General features: G+C 53.4%; 1 protein-coding gene across 3 annotated transcripts in view; it reads right to left on the reverse strand.

The window, feature by feature from the left end:
• The window catches only part of gramd1c (GRAM domain containing 1c), a 90,866-nt gene that overhangs the window by 61,869 nt on the left and 7,690 nt on the right, over positions 1-21,307 (reverse strand). The window contains exon 1 of one of the 3 annotated variants that reach the window (XM_072476027.1): positions 3,078-3,177. The exons of the other annotated variants lie outside the window; for them this stretch is intronic. The gene's annotated coding sequence lies outside the window, so the exon portion shown is untranslated. Of the gene's footprint in view, positions 1-3,077; positions 3,178-21,307 lie in introns of those variants that run through there. 3 annotated transcript variants of the gene reach the window in all.

Below are 21,307 nucleotides of genomic sequence, written 5' to 3' on the forward strand. Positions count from 1 at the left end.
GAGCCACAGGGATCCAAAACGTTAACCCTTTTCTCTCTCCACAGATGTTTCCAGACCTGCTGAGTTTTCTCTTTTATTTCAGAATTCCATCATCTACCGTATTTTGCTTTTATTCCAGTGATCAATACCATGAATAACTTGGGTCAAACCCCAAAATATTATTCATTGCAATTCAGTACAATCAGATTTTTCAAATATTGATGTGCATCTTATCCTAAAGTTCCTGCTGTGAAAGGTTGCACTATTGGTGGCTCCAGTTTCAGTTTTCAGGGTTAGGGAGATCGAGCGACAACTAATATTTAGATTTCAGTAATCCTACAGGCTGAAAGAGCACACTCTTCAAAGAACTCTGCATGTTTGTAATTGGCTCGAAGGGCCAACTCCTGCTGCTATTTTCTATGTTTCTATGTTCACATCCTGATCCCTTAAATCCATTGCATCACCGGCAAGGATCAAATTAGGAGAGTGATAGAACATGCAAGACCCTGTCAGGCAGGGAAGAGATGGTCGAGTGAGGAAACCATGGTTGACAAGAGAGGTTGAATGTCTTGTTAAGAGGAAGAAGTAGACGTATGTAAGGCTGAGGAAACAAGGTTCAGACAGGGTGCTGGAGGGATACAAGATAGCCAGGAGGGAACTGAAGAAAGGGATTAGGAGAGCTAAGAGAGGGCATGAACAATCTTTGGCGGGTAGGATCAAGGAAAACCCCAAGGCCTTTTACGCATATGTGAGAAATATGAGAATAACTAGAGCGAGGGTAGGTCCGATCAAGGACAGTAGCGGGAGATTGTGCATCGAGTCTGAAGAGATGGGAGAGGTCTTGAACGAGTACTTTTCTTCAGTATTTACAAATGAGAGGGGCCATATTGTTAGAGAGGAGAGTGTGAAACAGACTGGTAAGCTCGAGGAAATACTTGTTAGGAAGGAAGATGTGTTGGGCATTTTGAAAAACTTGACGATGGACAAGTCCCCTGGGCCTGGCGGGATATATCCAAGGATTCTATGGGAAGCAAGAGATGAAATTGCAGAGCCGTTGGCAATTATCTTTTCGTCCTCACTGTCAACAAGGGGTGGTACCAAGGGATTGGAGAGTGGCGAATGTCGTGCCCCTGTTCAAAAAGGGGAATAGGGATAACCCTGGGAATTACAGGCCAGTTAGTCTTACATCGGTGGTAGGCAAAGTAACGGAAAGGGTACTGAGGGATAGGATTTCTGAGCATCTGCAAAGACACTGCTTGATTAGGGATAGTCAGCACGGATTTGTGAGGGGTAGGTCTTACCTTACAAGTCTTATTGAATTCTTTGAGGAGGTGACCAAGCATGTGGATGAAGGTAAAGCAGTGGATATAGTGTACATGGATTTTAGTAAAGCATTTGATAAGGTTCCCCATGGTAGGCTTATGCAGAAAGTAAGGAGGTATGGGATAGTGGGAAATTTGGCCAGTTGGATAACGAACTGGTTAACCGATAGAAGTCAGAGAGTGGTGGTGGATGGCAAACATTCAGCCTGGATCCCAGTTACCAGTGGCGTACTGCAGGGATCAGTTCTGGGTCCTCTGCTGTTTGTGATTTTCATTAATGACTTGGATGAGGGAGTTGAAGGGTGGGTCAGTAAATTTGCAGATGATATGAAGATTGGTGGAGTTGTGGATAGTGAGGCGAGCTGTTGTCGGCTGCAAAGAGACATAGATAGGATGCAGAGCTGGGCTGAGAAGTGGCAGATGGAGTTTAACCCTGAAAAGTGAGAGGTTGTCCATTTTGGAAGGACAAATATGAATGCGGAATACAGGGTTAACGATAGGGTTCTTGGCAATGTGGAGGAGCAGAGAGATCTTGGGGTCTATGTTCATACATCTTTGAAAGTTGCCACTCAAGTGGATAGAGCTGTGAAGAAGGCCTATGGTGTGCTAGCATTCATTAACAGAGGGATTGAATTTAAGAGCCGTGAGGTGATGATGCACCTGTACCATTGGTAAGGCCACATTTGGAGTACTGTGTACAGTTCTGGTCGCCTCATTTTAGGAAGGATGTGGAAGCTTTGGAAAAGGTGCAAAGGAGATTTACCAGGATGTTGCCTGGAATGGAGAATAGGTCTTACGTGGAAAGGTTGAGGGTGCTAGGCCTTTTCTCATTAGAACGGAGAAGGATGAGGGGCGACTTGATAGAGGTTTATAAGATGATCAGGGGAATAGATAGAGTAGTCAGTCAGAGACTTTTTCCCCGGGTGGAACAAACCATTACAAGGGAACATAAATTTAAGGTGAATGGTGGAAGATATAGGGGGGGGGGGGGATGTCAGAGGTAGGTTCTTTACCCAGAGAGCAGTGGGGGCATGGAATGCACTGCCTGTGGAAGTAGGTGAGTCGGAAACATTAGGGACCTTCAAGCAGCTATTGGCTAGGTACATGGATCATGGTAGAATGATATAGTGTAGATTAATTTGTTCTTAAGGGCAGCACGGTAGCATTGTGGATAACACTATTGCTTCACAGCTCCAGGGTCCCAGGTTCGATTCCGGCTTGCATCACTGTCTGTGCGGAGTCTGCACATCCTCCCCGTATGTGCGTGGGCTTCCTCCGGGTGCTCCGGTTTCCTCCCACAGTCCAAAGATGTGCAGGTTAGGTGGATTGCCCATGATAAATTGCCCTTAGTGTCCAAAATTGCCCTTAGTGTTGGGTGGGCATACTGGGTTATGGGGATAGGGTGGAGGTGTTGACCTTGGGTCGGGTGCTCTTTCCAAGAGCCGGTGCAGACTCGCTGGGCCGAATGGCCTCCTTCTGCACTGTAAATTCTATGTTAAATCTAGGACAAAGGTTCGGCACAACATCGTGGGCCGAAGGGCCTGTTCTGTGCTGTATTTCTATGAGACACAGGATCAGAATTCGGCCATTCAGTCCATCGAGTCTGCTCCGCCATTCAATCATGGCTGATAATTTTCTCATCCCCATTCTCCTGCCTTCCCCCCATAACCCCTGATCCCCTTATTAATCAAGAACCGATCTATCTCGGTCTTAAAGACACTCAGTGATTTGGCCTCCACAGCCTTCTGCGGCAATGAATTCCACCGATTCACCAACCTTTGGCTGAAGAAATTCCTCATCATTAGATCATCCCTTCAGTCTGAGGCTGTGTCCTCGGGTTCTAGTTTTTCCTCCTTGTTGTACCATCAATTCACTGCAAGATGAGAACGAGTGAACAGAGGCTTTATTAACCGAGAACTTGCCTGCCTGTGAGTTCGGTAACAATGAGTGCCAGGTCTATATACAGCCCCGGGGCGGGACGGAGCCAGAGGCAGAGCCCGCCGGGGCTCCTGTACAATACATGGTGGTCGATCGTATTACTATTTCCTGGTCATAGACCACAGTACTAAACAGGCAGTTTATACTATGGTGAATACATTCACCACATTCACCCCCTGTTAAAAAAAAAATGAAGTCCGGCAGGGGTGAAGTGGGGTCATCATATATTCAGTCTGTCTGGAGGCCGGATTGTTCTTTTGGACCTAGTCAGCTCTGGTGGTGCGGCGGGTGCGGGCGTTGCAGTTGATGACTGAGAGCGTGTTGTCTGGAGCTTCAGTCTGGCGTGTAGGCGTCGGTTGAGGGGAGGGGGTAGGCAAGGGGGTGGTGGATGGCAGCAGTGTAGGCGAGGGACAGTACAGGAGCCCCAGGGGGGCGCAAGGAACGTGGGGGGTGGTGGGGCCATTGGCTGGGGAACCAGCGGGCGGCAGGTCCTGTAGGGAGATCGTATCTTGCCGTCCGTCTTGGTGTGCGACATAGGCATATCGGGGGTTGGCGTGCAGCAGCTGGACCCTCTCGACCAGGGGGTCAGTTTTATGGCTCTTCGTATGCTTCTGGAGAAGGTTGAGCCCCGGAGTTGTCAGCCAGGATGGAAGCAAGACCCCGGAGATGGACTTCCTAGGGAAGCCAAACACACGGTCGTGAGGGGTCTCATTCGTGGCTGTGCAGAGGAGCGACCTAATGGAGTGGAGCGCGTCGGGGAGGACCTCCTGCCAGCGGGGATTCAGGAGACTTCTAGACCAAAGGGCAAGAAGAACGGCCTTCCATACCGTTGCGTTCTCCCTCTCCACCTGCCCGTTTCCCTGCGGGTTGTAGTTCGTAGTCCTGCTCGAGGCGATGCCCTTACTGAGCAGGTACTGATGCAGCTCATTGCTCATAAACAATGTACCCCGGTCACTGTGGATGTATGCAGGGAAATCGAACAGGGCGAAGATGCTGTGCAGTGCCTTTATAACGGTGGCCAAGGTCATGTCGGGACAAGGGACAGCAAAGGGGAAGCGGGAGTACTCGTCAATGACGGTCAGGAAGTATATATTGCGGTTGGTGGACGGGAGGGGCTCTTTGAAGTCAATACTGAGGTGCTCAAAGGGCCGGGAGGCCTTTACCAGATGAGCCTTGTCTGGCCGATAGAAGTGTGGTTTGCACTTTGCGCAGACGTGGCAGACCTGGTCATGGCCCTGACCTCCTCGGTGGAGTAGGGCAGGTTGCGGGCATTAATAAAGTGGGTAAGTCGGGTGACAGAGGTCATCGTGGATAGCCCGAAGTTGGTCATTTTGCGCACTGGCGCATGTGCCGCGGGTCAGGGCATCTGAGGGCTCGTTGAGCTCCCCAGGACAATACTTGATATCGTAATTGTAGGTGGGGAGTTTGATCCTCCACCTTATGATTTTGTCATTTTTAATTTTGCCCCGTTGTGCGTTGTCAAACATAAAGGCTACTGACCATTGGTCGGTGACAAGTGTGAACCTCCTACCGGCTAGGTAGTGCCTCCAATGCCACACAGCTTCCACGATGACTTGAGCTTCCTTCTCAAGGATCTCGGAGGCGTTGAGGGTTCGGGAAAAGAAGGCTACTGGCCTGCCCGCCTGGTTGAGGGTGGCAGCCAGGGCGACATCTGACGCATCGCTCTCTACCTAGAAGGGGACGGACTCATCCACCGCGTGCATTGTGGCCTTAGTGATATCGGCCTTGATGCGGCTGAAGGCCGAGCGGGCCTCAGCAGTCAGGGGGAATATCGTGGCTTTAATAAGTGGGCGGGCTTTGTCCGCATAGTTGGGGACCCACTGGGCATAGTAGGAGAATAGCCCCAGGCATCGTTTTGAGGGTCTTGAGGCTGTGGGGAAGGGGAAGTTCTGTGAGGGGGCGCAGGCGGTCGGGGTCGGGCCCTAGGACTCTGTTTTCCACGACATAGTCGAGTATGGCTAGCCGGGTTGTGCAGAAAACGCACTTCTCCTTGTTATATGTGAGGTTGAGGGATTGGGCGGTTTGCAGGAACCTCTGAAGGTTGGCGTTATTGCCCTGATCATGGCCGCAGATGGTGACATTGTCCAAGTATGGGTAAGTAGCCTGCACCCCATACTGGTCCACAATTCGGTCCATCGTTCTCTGGAAGACCGAGACCCCATTAGTGACGCCGAAAGGGACCCTGAGGAAGTGGAAGAGTCGGCCAGCTGCTTCAAAAGCCATGTAGTGGCGATCTTCCGGGCGGATTGGGAGCTGGTGGTAGGCTGACTTCAGATCTACCGTGGAGAAAACCCGATATTGCGCGATTTGGTTGACCATCTCCGCAATGCAGGGGAGGAGGTACGCATCCAGTTGCGTGTACCGGTTTATGGTTTGGCTGTCGTCCACAACCATCCGATTCTTTTCCCCGGTCCTGACAACTACCACTTGTGCCCTCCAGGGGCTGTTGCTGGCCTCGATGACCCCCTCCCCCAAGAGTCGTTGGACCTCTGATTTGATAAAAGTCACGTCTTGTGCACTGTACCGTCTGCTCCTGGTGGCAATGGGTTTACAGTCGGGGGTGAGGCTCGCGAAGAGCGGGGGGGGGGGGGGGGGGGGGGGGGGGGGCCGACCTTAAGGGTCGCGAGGCTACATACCTTGAGGGGGTAAGGGTCCACCGAACTTTAGGGTCAGACTTTGGTGACTGCATTGGAAGTCTAGTCCAAGCAGTTTGGGGGCGCAGAGGTGAGGGGCAGTTTGGGGGCGCAGGAGGTGAGGGAGGACATACAGTTTAAATTGGGTGTACTCGGAGTCCTGTATTGCGAGGTTTGCGAATGGGATCCGGAGGCAAGGGAGATTGTCTGGGATGCGGGGTAGATGTGGAGGGAGCAGCGCCTTACCGTGTCGGGGTGGACGAAGCTCTCTGTGCTCCCGGAGTCGAAAAGACAGGGGGTCTCATGTCCGTTGACCCGGACGACCATCATTGACTTTTTCAGGTGCTTTAACTGCGACTGGTCGAGGGTGACTGCGCCGAGCTGCGGGTATTCTGAGTGGTCGGAGGTATCGGGGTCACAAGATGGTCGCCCCCACGAGTTGCACGTGACGGGCTGCGTGAAAGATGGCGACCCCCACGAGTTGCACGAGGCGGATGACACGCCTGAAGGGGCGTACCCGGCCGACACGCAGCCATATTGCGGGGTCTGTGAGTCCGTTGGTCGGGCCTGGTATGCTTTAGACTTCGGGGCTTTATGTCGGGCCAGGCAGACTCTGGCAAAATGTCCCTTTTTGCCGCAGTGCAGGCTGGGCAACGCTGCCGGGGGTGTTGGCTCTGACCGCAGAAGTAGCACGGCGGACTCACGGTCTGGACGGGCAGCCACGCGGCACAAGCCTGTGATGTAGTCGGACCTGGTAAGGGCCGAATCGGTGGTGCCCACGAGGGGTTCGCTGGGTCTGCGAGGAAAGCGCTGAGGCTCTGGTAGGCCACTTCTAATGAGGTGGCTAGTTTTACTGTGTCCTGCAGGTCCGAGGCCCCGTTTTCCAGCAGTCGTTGCCTGACGTAGTTAGACAGGACCCCAGCCATGTAGGTGTCCCAGATCTGCAGCTTCATGTGCTCCTTTGCCTTCACATCCTGGTAGTTGCATTTTCTGGCGAGTAGGGTCAGATTCTCCAGGTACTCGTCCAGCGATTCCCCGGCGTGTTGACGGCGGGTAGTGAGAAGGTGCCGCGCGAACGCCTCGTTGACGGACTTCATGAAATGCTCCTTCAGCGTCGCGACAGCCGCATCGTACGCGTCGGCTTTCTCAATCATCACGGAGATTCGATGGCTCACCCGGGCGTGGAGGAGGCGCAGCTTGAGGGCGTCAGAGGGAGGCGTTTCAGAGGAGTCGAGGTAGGCCTCGAAACATCAGAGCCAGTGGGAGAAGATCTCCTTAGCTTCTGCTGCTCGTGCGTCGAGGTCGAGTTTATCAGGCTTTACAGCGGCTTCCATAGTGATGTCTTCGGTTAATAGATTGTTGTACCATCAATTCACTGCAAGACGATGAGAACGAGTGAACAGAGGCTTTATTAACCGAGAACTTGCCTGCCTGTGAGTTCAGTAACAATGAGTGTCGCCCACAGGTGGCCAGGTCTATATACAGCCCCGGGGCGGGACGGAGCCAGAGGCAGAGCCCACCGGGGCTCCTGTACAATACATGGTGGTAGATCGAATTACTATTTCCTGGTCATAGGCCACAGTACTATACAGACAGTTTATACTATGGTGAATACATTCACCACTAGTCATGGAAACATCCTCTCCACATCCACTCTATCCAGGCCTCGCAGTATCTTGTAAGCTTCAATAAGATTCCCCCTCATCCTTCTTAGCTCTAATGAGTATAGACCCAGAGTCCTCAATTGCTCCTCATATGACAAGCTCTTCATTCCAGGGATCATTCTTGTGAACCTCCTCTGGACCCTTTCCAAGGCCAGCACATCCTTCCTTAGATACGGGGCCCAAAACTGCTCACAATACTCCAAATGGGGTCTGACCAGAGCCTTATACAGCCTGAGAAGTACATCCCTGCTCTTGTATTCTAGCCCTCTCAACATTAATCTTAAGAGAAGCATGGATTTGGGTCTGGCTTCATGTATTTTATATTTTCAAATTACAAAAAGTGCTGGTCAGAGTGGGTTCCATTTTTACAAACAACCAATCACAAGTAATTTACAGAAACAGGAAGCAATCTTGGTTTAAAGAATCTCATAACATGGGCCATGATGGGGTTTGAAGAGTCGTACTGGATTACTAATAAGTCATCACATTTCACATAAGCACAAGAAAAGCAAGTTTGGCGGGTTCCAGTTGCCTGGATTATAGATCTTACAGGGGCATATAAAAGAACAGAATTCTGGTTGGGAATTCTGCCTGCATGCAACAATTCAGCTTCATTTCTGGTAACACCTGTCCCTTCTACTTTGCTCCGCCTGCTCCATCCCCTCTTTAAACAGTATAAAATCCATCTTTTTAGCTCTGTATTTAGCATTTTGTACAAACTTATTTTTTTTAGAAAATATTTTATTCAAGGTATTTTCACAACACAACACAAAAAATCAGAAGAACAGAACAATTCAATAAACAACAACCACATCACACCCTCCCCCCCTGACGCCAACCCCACCTCACCTTCCCCATTTTAACCCCCTTACCCATCTCACCCCCTGGACTCCCGGGTCTTCTGACACCCCAAATATTGCCACTTCCACACCTAGAACCTCTGACACCACGTCTGAGAACCCCTGCTAGAACCCCCTCAGTCTCAGACACACCCATAACATGTGGACGTAATTCGCCGCCCCCCCCCGCTGCACCGCCCACACAGCTGCCCTCTACCCTGCAAAGAACTTACTCATCCTCGCCACCGTCATACCCTCTACCCTGCACCCTCTACCCTGCAAAGAACTTACTCATCCTCGCCACCGTCATATGAGCCCGATGTACCACTTTAAACTGGATGAGGCTTAGCCTCGTGCATGACAAGGACGTGTTCACCTTCCACAAGGCCTCCACCCGTGACTCGGCACCCACGGCTCTGTTCCCACCTCCTCGTCCCATTTACGCTTAATATCCCCCACCAGGACTCCCTCCCATTCTATCAACTCCTTACAGACATCCGCCACGTTCCTCCCTTATTTGTCCTTCGACAGCACCTTGTCCGGCAACCCCAGGAGCGACAGCACAGGAAAGGGCGGCACCTCTCTCCTTACAAAGTCCCGAACCTGCAGGTACCTAAAGCCCCTGGGCAACTCACACACTTCCTCCAGGTCCTCCAGCCCCCCAAATTTGCCACCCATAAACAAGTCGCCAAACCTTCAATCCCTGCATGCCGCCACCCCCCAAGCCCCACATCCAGCCCCGCCGGTGCAAACCTATGGTTATGACAGACTGGTGCCCACACGGAGGCATCCTTCAGCCCCAAATGCTGTCTGCACTGCCTCCACACCCTTAGGGCCAACACCAGCACTGGGCTCACGGAGTACCTGTCCGAAAGGTGCCAACAACAAATCCTCAAACACAAACTCCTGCACGATGGTGCCTCTACCCGCATCCACACCGGCCCTTCCCTCACGGCCCATTTCCTTACTATGGCAACGTTCACTGCCCAATAATGGTTCATCATGTTCAGCAACGGCAGCCCCCTCCGCGCCCCCAACCCCAAGAAATCCTGCCGAACCTGCGGGGTCTTCTCCGCCCACACAAACCTGGAGATCAGCCCACTGACCTTCCTAAAAAAAACATTTGGGGACGAAGATTGGGAGGTTCTTAAACACAAACAGAAACCTCAACAGCACTGTCATTTTCACTGTCTGCACCCACCCAGCCAGCGACAGCGGCAACACATTCCACCTCTTAAAGTCCCCCTTCATCTGCTCCATCAGCCCAGCCAGGTTCAGTTTATGCAACTGTGCCCAATTCTGCATCACCTGGATTCCCAAATACCTGAAACTCGCCCGCACCACCCTAAACGGCAACTCCCCTCGTCCCCTTTCCTGCCCCCGTCCTCAAAATCAGGAACACCTCGCTCTTTCCCATATTCAATTAGTATCCCGAAAACCAGCCAAATTCCCCCAGAATCCCCACGATGCCTCAGATGTTGTCCACCGGGTCAGAAATATAAAATACCAGGTGGTTCACATACAATGAGACCCTGTGCTCGACGCCTCCCTGCTCAATCCCTCACCAGTCCCTAAGCGCCATTGCCAGTGGCTCTATCTCCAAAGCAAAGAGCAACGGGAAGAGTGGGCACCCCTGCCTCGTCCCACGATGCAGCCAGAAGTACCCCAAGCTGACTCGGTCCATCTGCATGCCCGCGACCACCACCTTATATAGCAACCGAACCCAATCCACAAACCCTGCCCAAACCTGAACTGCCCCAAAACCTCCCACAAATACTCCCACTCCACCCGATCAAACACCTTCTCCGTGCCCATTGCCACCACCACCTCCTGCCCCTCCGAAGGCATCATGATTACATTGAGCAACCTCCTCACCTTCGCCGACAAATGCCCCCCCTTCACAAAACCCGTCTGATCCTCGCCTATCATCCAACAAAACCCTCAATTTATGATGCCAAAACCTTTGCCAATAACTTGGCGTCCACATGCGATAATGATATCAGGCGAAACAACCCATACTGCTCCGGGTCCTTGTCTCTCTTCAAAATCAGGGATATGGAAGCCTGCGACAAGTTACCCCCCCCCTCCCTTGTTTCATTACATGCCCTCACCTGTGGGCCCAGGTCCGACCCAGGCTTCTGGTAAAATTTGACCGGGAGCCCATCCGAACCCAGGGCCTTCCCGGTCTGCATCGTCCCTGTACCATCCATCACCTCCCTCAGCCCAATTGGGGCCCCCAGTCCCTGAATCGGCCCCTCCTCCACATTGGGGAACTCTATCCCATCCAGGAACACCTCATCCCCTCCTCCCCGGTTGGAGGCTCCGACTCGTAGAGCGTCCGATAAAACGTCTTGAGGCTCCTATAAAACGCCTCAAACACCTCATTCACCCTTCCGGGTCCATGACCACCTCACCCTTATCATCCCTAATTCTACCGATCTCCCTGGCCGCCTCTTGTTTTCTCAACTTATGGGTCAACATCCTATTTGCCTTTTCCCCATACTCATACACTGCCCCTCTAGCCCCACTGCCACTCTGCAGCTGCCCTACCACCTTCGCTGTAGAAACCAGCCCAAATTCCATCTGGAGCCTCTGCCTCTCCTTCAACAGCCCTGACTTCGGCGCCTCCAAGTATCTCCTGTCCACCCTCAAAATCTTATTCACCATCCTTGCCCTCTCCTCCTTCTCCATTTTCACCCCTTGAGCCCGAATTGACATAAACTCTTCCCAACCCCAACCATAGCCTTGAGTGCCTCTCCCAGCATGGCGGCTGAAACCTCTCCAGTGTTGTTCAGCTCCACATAGGCCGAATGGCAGCCATCACCCACTCACACATCTCATCCTCCAGCAACCCCACATCCAGTCTCCACTGCGGCCGTTGGGCCCACCCCTGGGACACCCGCAAATCCATCCAATGTGGTGTGTGGTCAGAAACCACAATCGTTGAATACTCCAAGTCGGCCACTCCGTCAACAGTGTCTGGTCCAACACAAAAAAAAAAAATCAACCCGGGATGCACCCTGTGCACATGGGATAAGTATGAAAACTTCTTCGCCCTCGACCTCCCGAACCTCCCAAATGCGCTCCATAAACCCCCTCAGCTCCTTCGCCACTCTGGTGCCCATGACAACTGGGGACTCAACCGGTCCTAGCTCAGATCTATGACCGTATTCAAATCACCCCCCCATAAATCAGCCGATGCGAGTCCAAGTCCGGGATCGTCCCCAACACCCGCCTCATAAAATCCACATCATGCCAATCTGGGGCGTAAACATTTACCAGAACCACTGGCATCCCCTCTAACCTGCCACGAACCATCCCATACATCCCTCACACCCCCAATCGGCCACAATGCTCCCCACCTCAAACGCAACCCGATTAACAAACACTGCCACCCCCCTCGCCTTCATATCAAGCTCCGAATGGAAAACCCACGCCACCCATCCCTCTCTCAGCCTCCTCTGGTCCCCCCCCAGCTACAGGTGCGTCTCCTGCAGAAAAGCCACATTCGCCTTCAGACTCCGTTTAACCGGCCCATTCAACCCCCTCACGTTCCACATGACCAGCCTGGTCAGGGGCCTCCCTGACCCCTTCCCCTGCCGATCAGTCATATCCTTTTTAGAGCCAGCCAACAGCCCACATCACGCAACCCCCCCAGGGCCAGCCACAATGTCCACTGCCATTGATCCCTTCCCAACTGCGACACACCAGCCACACCATTTCAGCAACCCCCTACCCTTTCCTCCTGGCAACCCCCCACTCCACTCTCATTGATTCGCATCGGGGCCTCTAACCACCCTTCCTCCCTCCAGTTCCCCTACCCCCGCCCCGTACCCCGCCACCTAACAGTCAACCCCTAAAAAGAGTAACAAAAGGCACACTCACCGTCGCTGCTCCCCCACAAGAACCTGCCCCAGAAAACCCACCATTAAACACTTTTAAAAGCACATGCTCCTCCCAGTCCATTGTCCCTCATGAATTCCATTGCCTCCTCTGTCAAAATAAAGCTCTTGATTCTGGATAGTCACCCGCAAGCGGGCTGGATATAATGCTCCAAACGTCACCCCTTCTCAAAGAGGGCAGCCTTTATCTGGTTGAACCTTGCCTCCTCTTTGCCAACTGTGCACCCAGGTCCTAGTACACCCGCAGCTGACTCTGTTCCAGGTACATTTATTGGTTTGCCTCGCCCATCGAAGGATCTTCTCCTTGTCCAGAAAGTGGTGCAGCTGCACCACCATTTCCCATTTCCCTCAGCGGCTCACCCGCCTGCGGCTCCGCCTCAGTGCCTTGTGTGCTCGGTCCACCTCCAGAGGTCGATTGAAGGCCCCATCCCCCATCAATTTCTCCAGCATCCTTCCCACATACACAGTCACCTCCGCACCTTCAATGCCTTCAGGCATCCCGACAATCCTTAAATATTTGCCTCCTGGATCGATTCTCCAGATCGTCCATCTTCTCCCTCAGCCTCTTCTGGCTCTCCCGCATCACTCCCACCTCCACCACCAACGAGGACAACTGCTCCTTGTGCTCCCCCACCGCCTCCTCCACTTTCTGGATCGCCTGGCCCTGGTACTCCAGTTTCTGCTCCACTCGCTCGATCCCAGCGGTCCCACCACCTTGGCCAGGTCTTCCAGGGCCTCTTTCCTCTGTTGTAGGAACTTATTGTTCAGAAACTCTACCAACTACCCCGTTGACCACAGTGTAGGCAGCAGCCCCCCCCCCCCCCCTCCCTCCCTCCTTATCCTCCGCCATCTTTTCCTGTGGCGCACCACAAAGACTCTCCGGGTGCTCTTTCTTTCTTGCACCATTCCTTGTCCGCAGATCCATCCACTAACCACACCAGAGGAGCATTACTTTCCCCAGGCACTCCTCTACCTATCGCTCTGTAACACTACACCATCCGGGCAGGAAAAGACCAAATAAATCCGCCTGGAGCGGGACCCACCAAATGCACCCATCCCTCCAATAACAGCGGGAGCGCATCCCACCTTGAAGATCTTAGCTAATAGTTTGATATCTACATTCAGCAGAGAGATCGGTCTGTATGACCCACATTGTTCCGGGTCTTTTGCCTGCTTCAAAAGGAGGGAAATTGAAGCCTGCGACAAAGTCGGGGGGAGCATTCCCTGCTCCCTTGCCTCATTAAAAGCCCTTACCAGCAGCGGCCTCAGTACTCTCGAGAACTTCTTATAAAATTCCACCGGGTACCCGTCGGGAACCGGGACCTTGCCCGATTGCATCGCCTCCCGCCTCTCCACCACTTCTACCAGCCCAAATGGGACCCCCAGTCACTCCACCAGCGGGAACTCCAGGCCCTCTAAAAGCCGCCTCATCGCCTCTGCCCCGGCTGGGGGTTCTGACTCACATAAATTGCAGTAAAAGTCCCTAAAAAGCCCATTCACTCCCGCCGGGTCCAAGACCGTATTCCCTCCTACGTCCTTCACTTCCCCAGTCTCCCTCGCAGCCATCTATTTCCTCAATTGTTGCACTAGCATCCTGCTCGCGTTCTCCCCTCTCACCCTTCTCAACTGCCCCACCACCGTTACGTCGATAGTAGTCCCATCTCCGCCTTCTCCCTATGTGCCAGAATCAATATAAACTCCCCCCTGACCACCGCCTTCAGTGTCTCCCATACCGTACCTGCCGAGACCTCCCCCGTGTCATTAATCTCCACATATCCCCGGATGGCCTTCCTCACACGTTTACACACCCCTTCCTCCGCCAACAGTCCCACATCCAGCCTCCATTGCGGGTGTTGGCCCCCCCCCTTTACTCACCCGCAGGTACACCCAGTGCGGGGCATGGTCCGACACCACTATTGCCGAGTAATCAACATCCACCACCCCCGCCAGCAACGCTGTATCTGACACACAGTCTATTCGGGTGTACACCTTGTGCACATGGGAGGAGAATGGAAATTCCTTCGCCCTCAGCCTCCCAAATCTCCACCGATCCCCCCCCCCCCCCCAGCTCCTTCACTGCCGCCGACACCCTCCAACCATTCCAGTCTCGGATCTAGAACCGTATTAAAATCCCCCCCATAATTAGCCGATACGAGTCCCAGGTTGGGGATTCTCCCAGGACCTGCCTCATAAATTTGACATTGTCCCAGTTCGGGGCATAGATGTTCACTAATACCACCGGCATCCCCTCCAATTTCCCCCAACTCACCAAAACATACCTCCCTCTGGAGTCCGCCTCTATACTCCCCACTTCAAACGCCACCCTCTTTTTAGAATCCAATCTCGAATGAAATACTTGCCCTCCCCATCCCTTCCTCAAGTCTAGTCTGGTCCCCCACCTGGTGGGTCTCACCTGTAGCATAGCCACGTCCGCCTTCAAGCTTTTTAAATGTGCGCACACACACGGGGCAACCATAGCCACTCTTGGGCCTTCCTTCAGCCCGCGTCCCGCTCCTCCTCGGGTGCCTACCGTCATCGACCCACCTCCTCCCACTTTTTAGAAGCCCTTCCCCTGCCAGCAGTTCATACCCCCCCACCAAGCCCGCATAACAATCACCCCAATCCCCCACTAACCACCTGCTCACCCCTCACCACGCTTCCGTGAACTAGCCCACCCAGCTAGCCTGGTAGCCCCCACCAATGGCACCTAGCATCCTACCCTCTATTGATTCCCCTCCCCCCGTTTAACCATCCTGCTAGTGCAAACAAAACAACCCACCCCAAATGGAAGAGAACGCCACTCCCAACCCCCACCAAAGGACGGAAACAAACCCAGAGCAAAACAATGGTCCCAAACACAGTTTAACAAGTCCCAACCCAACCCCAGAAACAGAGCGAAAAGCGTCCCCACCAAAGTTCAATGTCCTCCTTCTCCTGCCAGTCCATTGTCTCGGACAAACTCCCACTCCATTGCCTCCTCCGGAGTTCTGAAGTACAGTTCCCGGCCTTCATAGGTTACCCATAAACGTGCCGGGTACAGCATCCCGAACTTCACCCCTTTCTTGAAGGGGGCCGCCTTGATCTTCTTAAAGCTCGCTCTCGGCTTGGCCAGCTCTGCACCCAGGTCCTGAAACACACGGATTTCAGTGCCCTCCCAGGTGCAGCGCCTCGTCTGCCTGGCCCACCTCAAGATCCGCTCCTTGTTCAGGAATCGGTGCAATCGCACCACCATCGCCCTCGGCAGCTCATTCCCCGGTGGCTTCCTCATTAGCGCCCTGCGCACTCGATCCACTTCCAGAAGTCGTGTGATTGCTCCCTCTCCCATCAGCTTCTCCAACATCCCCACATACGCAGCCGGAGTCTCCTCCCTCACTTTCCACCGGCAGGCCCACAATTCTATGATTCTCAGATTCTGCCTGTGCGACCGGTTTTCCAGGTCGCCAAATTTCTCTTGCAGCCGCCTCTGCTAATCCCGTATCAACCCCATCTCAGCTGCCATCGAGGCGAGCTGCTCGTCGTATTCCCCCAGCCACCCCCTCCAATTTCTGGATCGCCTGGCCCTGGACCTCCAGCCTCATCTCCACGCAATTGATCTCTGCCTCAATTGTGCCCACCGCCCTGGCCAGGTCCTCCAGATCCTCCTTTCGTTGCTGGGTGAACTTCCCATTCAGGAAGCCCACCAGCTGCTCCATTGACCACTGCGTCATATCCACGTGCATCACAGGCTTTTGCTAACTGGTCCCCTCTTTTGCGACCGCTTCTGGTTCTTGACTCCATGCAATGGTGAGACACTGTCTTTTACCACCTCTCCTACACCTCTTTTCCTCCACACATCCACCAGTTAACCCAGAAAAGGTCCGAAAAAGCTTCCACGAGCGGGAGCCACCAAATATGCGACCACTCACACCATGGCTGTCACCGGAAGTCGCTCTCGGCATTTACAAGGTCACAGATGGCAGCTGTGGCATTAGCCAGATAGAGTAATGTAATGTAACAGCATAATAGTACATGTAACCTTTCATTTACATGATTAAAGGAGTAGAGTACTTAACCTTCTCACTTTACAAATATAGATTTCCATTACTGCTGAGTTTCTCAGCATAGATATGGAAGCTACCTTTTTCACAATTAATGCTAATTTTAAAAAAGGGCAAGTATCTATAGTGATTGACAAGGCCCTCAACCTTGTCATCCACCCTAGTTCACTCCTCCAGCACCTCATCCCCTTCCCACAGCACCTTCCCATGCAATTGCAGAAGGTGTAACACTTGCCTCAGCATCCCAAGCCCCAAACAGTGATTCACTGGCACTTCTTTCAGTGTGGTCACTGTATTCATTGCTCACACTGTTGTATCCTTTTCAATGGGGAGACTACTTTACGGAACACCTTTGGTCAGTGATGCACGATCAATAACCTCAGAAACGAGATTGGAGACAATTGAAGGCTTTAATACGCTAGATGTTTCCCCCAGCAGCGCAGGTACAGAAGAAAGCTGCTGGGGCGGCACGGGCTCTTATACCCAGCCTTGCAGGGTGGAGCTAACATGCAAGCTTATCCAATGGGAACAAGTACATTCTCCACCAATGGTATTCCGGCATTACTAGGTACCGTAATCCTCCTAACACAGACTACCACATTCACCCCCTGTTTAAAAAAAAAAAAAAAAAAAAAAGGTCCGGCAGGGGTGGTGGCTTCGTAATCCAACGTGATAAAAGTGGTAAAAGTTATAGTTATGAAGGTACCGTAATGCCTCCGTACAGCATTTCGCCTCATTACAACTTTTAACTATTTACAACAGTAATGTACATTTCAAAAGGAAGCAATTAGTCGATCGGGGCCCCTGATCATCCTCTGCGATCATTGTAGCTTTGGTGGTGATGTTGGTGGAGATTCGGGCGTCTGTGACTCCGGGAGCGTGGTTTCGGCTTCTGTGGCAGGTTCATCACCCCTAGACATGGCTGGTGGAAGGGTCGACTGACCTGGGAAGGGGGCAGCTGTGGGGTGCGCCAGTGGGCAGGGCCTAGACGGGGCCGGTGGAAGAACCGCTCCATCTGGGAAGGGGGTGGCTGTGGGGTGCGCCGGTGGGAGGGAGGGTGGGACTGGTGGCGGGGGTGTGTGTGGGGATCCAGCAGGCGCCAGGTCCCGTAGGGAGACCGTATCCTGTCGGCCGTCGGGGTACGCCACGTAGGCGTACTGAGGGTTAGCGTGGAGGAGATGGACCCTCTCGACCAATGGGTCTGATTTGTGCGCCCGCACGTGTTTTCGGAGCAGGACGGGTCCGGGAGCTGCCAGCCAGGTCGGGAGCGTGGTCCCAGAGGAGGACTTCCTGGGGTAAACAAGGAGACGTTCGTGAGGTGTTTGGTTGGTCGTGGTACACAGCAGTGACCGGATGGAGTGGAGTGGAGGGCACCCGGGAGGATTTCCTGCCAGCGGGAGACAGGGAGATTCCTGGACCGCAGGGCCAGTAGGACGGTCTTCCAGGTCGTTCCGTTCTCACTCTCTACCTGTCCGTTTCCCCAGGGGTTGTAACTGGTCGTCCTGCTCGATTTCGTAGACGTGGAGTGTGCGTGAGAAGAAGGCCACGGGTCTGCCCGCTTTGTTGAGGGTGGCCGCCAGAGCTACCGCGGACGCATCGCTCTCGACCTGGAAGGGGAGGGACTCGTCGATGGTGTACATCGTGGCCTTTGCAATGTCTGCTTTGATGTGGCTGAAGGCCTGGCGGGCCTCTATCGACAGGGGAAAAACTGTGGATTGGATCAGTGGACGGGCCTTGTCCGCATAGTTGGGGACCCACTGGGCATAGTAAGAAAAAAAAACCTAGGCAGCGCTTCAGGGCCTTGGAGCAGTGCGGGAGGGGGAACTCCATAAGGGGCGCATGCATTCAAGGTCGGGGCCTATCACTCCATTACGCACTACGTAGCCGAGGATGACTAGGCGGTCGGTGCTGAACACGTATTTATCCCTGTTATACGTTAGGTTATTTTCGGAGGTTGGTGTCGTGGTCCTGCTGGTCGTGGCAGCAGATGGTGACATTATCAAGGTATGGGAATGTGGCCCGTAAACCGTACCAGTCAACCATTCGGTCCATCTCTCGTTGGAAGACCGAGACCCCGTTAGTGACACCGAAGAGAACCCTTAAGAAGTGGTAGAGCCGCCCATTTGCTTCGAAGGCGGTGTATTTGCGGTCACTAGTGTGGATGGGGAGCTGGTGGTAGGCGGACTTGAGATCCACCGTGGAGAAGACCTTGTAATGCGCGATCCGGTTTACTAGGTTGGATATGCGGAGGAGAGGGTACGCGTCCAGCTGCGTAAACCTGTTGATGGTCTGACTGTAGTCGATGACCATCCTATGCTTCTCCCCGGTCTTTACAACCACTACTTGAGCTCTCCAGGGACTGTTACTAGCCTCAATGACACCTTCCTTCAGTAACCGTTGGACCTCTGACCCAATAAAGATCCGGTCCTGGGCACTGTACCGTCTGCTCCTGGTGGCGATGGGTTTGCAATCCGGGGTGAGGTTCGCAAACTGGGAATGCGGATCGACCTTTAGAGTCGCGAGGCTGCAGACAGTGGAAGGGGGGGGGGGTATAGGGCCGCCGAATTTGAAAGTTAGACCTTGGAGGTTGCACTGAAAATCCAACCCTAGGAGTGTGGCCGCGCAGAGGTGGGGAAGGACGTAGAGTCGATAGTTTTTGAACTCCCTTCCTTGGACTTGAGGTTAGCTACACAAAACCCCTTGATCTCTACTGAGTGAGATCCGGAGGCCAGGGAGATGTTTTGATTAACGGGGTGGACGGGGAGAGAACAGCGCCTTACCGTGTCGGGGTGTATGAAGCTCTCCGTGCTCCCAGAGTTGATTAGGCAGGACGTTTCATGCCCATTGATAAGCACTGTCGTCGTAGCAGTCGATAGTGTTCGGGGCCGAGACTGGTCCAGGGTCACCGAGGCTACTCGTGGCAGCAGATGAATGTTTTCTTCGGGTGGTGAGTGGTCAGCCGAACTGGGGTCCTGGGAGTCCATCCAAGATAGCGGCGCCCATGGCTGGGGGTGCACAAAATGGCGCCGCCCATCCATCGCACGTGGCGTCCACGGGACAAGATGGTGCCGCCCGGAGGCCGCCCGTGGCCCTAGAGGAAGATGGCGGCGCCCGCTGGCCGCACGTGGACCGTGGAGAGGATTGTGGTGGCGGTCCGCATTCGCCACCGGAGACCGCAGCGACCGCCCGGGCCTGGCATACCGCCACAAAGTGGCCCTTTTTACCGCGTCCCTTGCAGGTGGATGCGCGGGCCGGACAGCGCTGTCGGGGGTGCTTGACTTGCCCGCAAAAATAGCAGCAGGGCCCCCCGGGGTTGCCAGGTCGTCTTGCAGCACAAGCTTGTGGGGGGATGGGAGATGCCTCGGGGGTTCCACGCTGCCCAGGAGGGTGCCGCGCGGTTGGGGATGTAAGCGCGGGCGTTTCGGGAGGCCACATCCAGGAAGCCGGCAAGGGCCCGTGCCTCCTTGAGGCCTAATATGTCTTTCTCCAGCAACTGCTGGTGGATTTGGGAGGACAGCATACCTGCAACAAAAGCGTTCCGGTTCAAAAGTTGTGTGTGGTCGCTCGCCAAAACATGCGGACAGCTGCAGTTTCTCCCCAACACCAGGAGCGCATGGTAGAATTCTTCCAGCGATTCCCCAGGGATTTGTTGCCTTGTCGCTAGCAGATGTTGGGCGTAGACCTGGTTTACAGGGTGAATATAATGTCCTTTCAGCAGCTCCATTGCTGCATCAAAATCGTCCGCGTCCTCGATGAGGGTGTAGATTTCTGGGCTCACCCTCGAGTGCAGAACTTGCAGTTTCTGTTCTCCCGTGGGTGTGTTTTCGGCCGTTCCGAGATATCCGTTGAAACACGCCTGCCAGTGCTTGAAGGTTGCCGCCGAGTTTGCCGCGTGGGGGCTGAGTTGCAGACACTCCGGCTTGATTCAGAGCTCCATTCTTTTAAATCTAGCGTATTAAATTGATGCACGATCAACCTCAGAAACGAGATTGGAGACAATTGAAGGCTTTAATACGCTGGATGTTTCCCCCAGCAGCGCAGGTACAGAAGGGGTGGCACGGGCTCTTGTACCCCGCTTTGCAGGGTGGAGCTAACATGCAAGCTTATCCAATGGGAACAAGTACATTCTCCACCAATGGTATTCCGGCATTACTAGGTACCTTAATCCTCCTAACACAGACTACCACAGTCAGTTCGCAAGCATCCTCAGCTACACTTCCGCTCTTTAATGAGACTGCTTTAGGGCTCAGACATTAACCTTCTTCCTTTGCACTTTTGGGTCATATGATGATTTGCTGCTGGGTGGATGCTCACATTTAATGATCTGTACAGCAGGCATGGATACAAGTTAGATCTTTGACCAAAACCAAGTTTTATCTAGCAGATGCCAAAGCTTTGATCTAGGATGTTTCCTTGTGGTTTTGTATTTGTCCTTCTGAAGAGGGTGTTTGTTATAATAAAGCCAGGTTGAGCTCACTTAATAATAATCTTTAATAATGTCACAGGTAGCCTTACATTAACACTGCAATGAAGTTACTGTGAAAAGCCCCTAGTCGCCACATTCCGGCGCCTGTTCGGGTACACTGAGGGAGAATTCAGAATGTACAATTCACCTGACAGCACGTCTTTCGGGACTTGTGGGAGGAAATCGGAGCACCCGGAGGAAACCCACGCAGACACGGGGAGAACATGCAGACTCCGCACAGACAGTGACCCAAGCTGGGAATCGAACCCGGGACCCTGATGCTGTGAAGCAACAGTGCTAATCAACCCTCATACAAATTGAAATCTCCTCCCATAATCATCTGGTGCGTGGCCAAGTCCGCTGTGCCAAACTTTGCGAGCGGGAAAAAGCTATTTGCATTGGCTTCTCCCATCATGCTTGAAACAAGCGGATTTCCGGTTGCGGCTATGCCTGGGTAGGTCGCACATTCGGCAGCTCCCGCCGTGAACGGACTTTTGGGCCCTCTTG

The sequence above is a fragment of the Scyliorhinus torazame genome, chromosome 15 (genome assembly GCF_047496885.1).
Source record: "Scyliorhinus torazame isolate Kashiwa2021f chromosome 15, sScyTor2.1, whole genome shotgun sequence".
Classification (NCBI taxonomy): domain Eukaryota; kingdom Metazoa; phylum Chordata; class Chondrichthyes; order Carcharhiniformes; family Scyliorhinidae; genus Scyliorhinus; species Scyliorhinus torazame.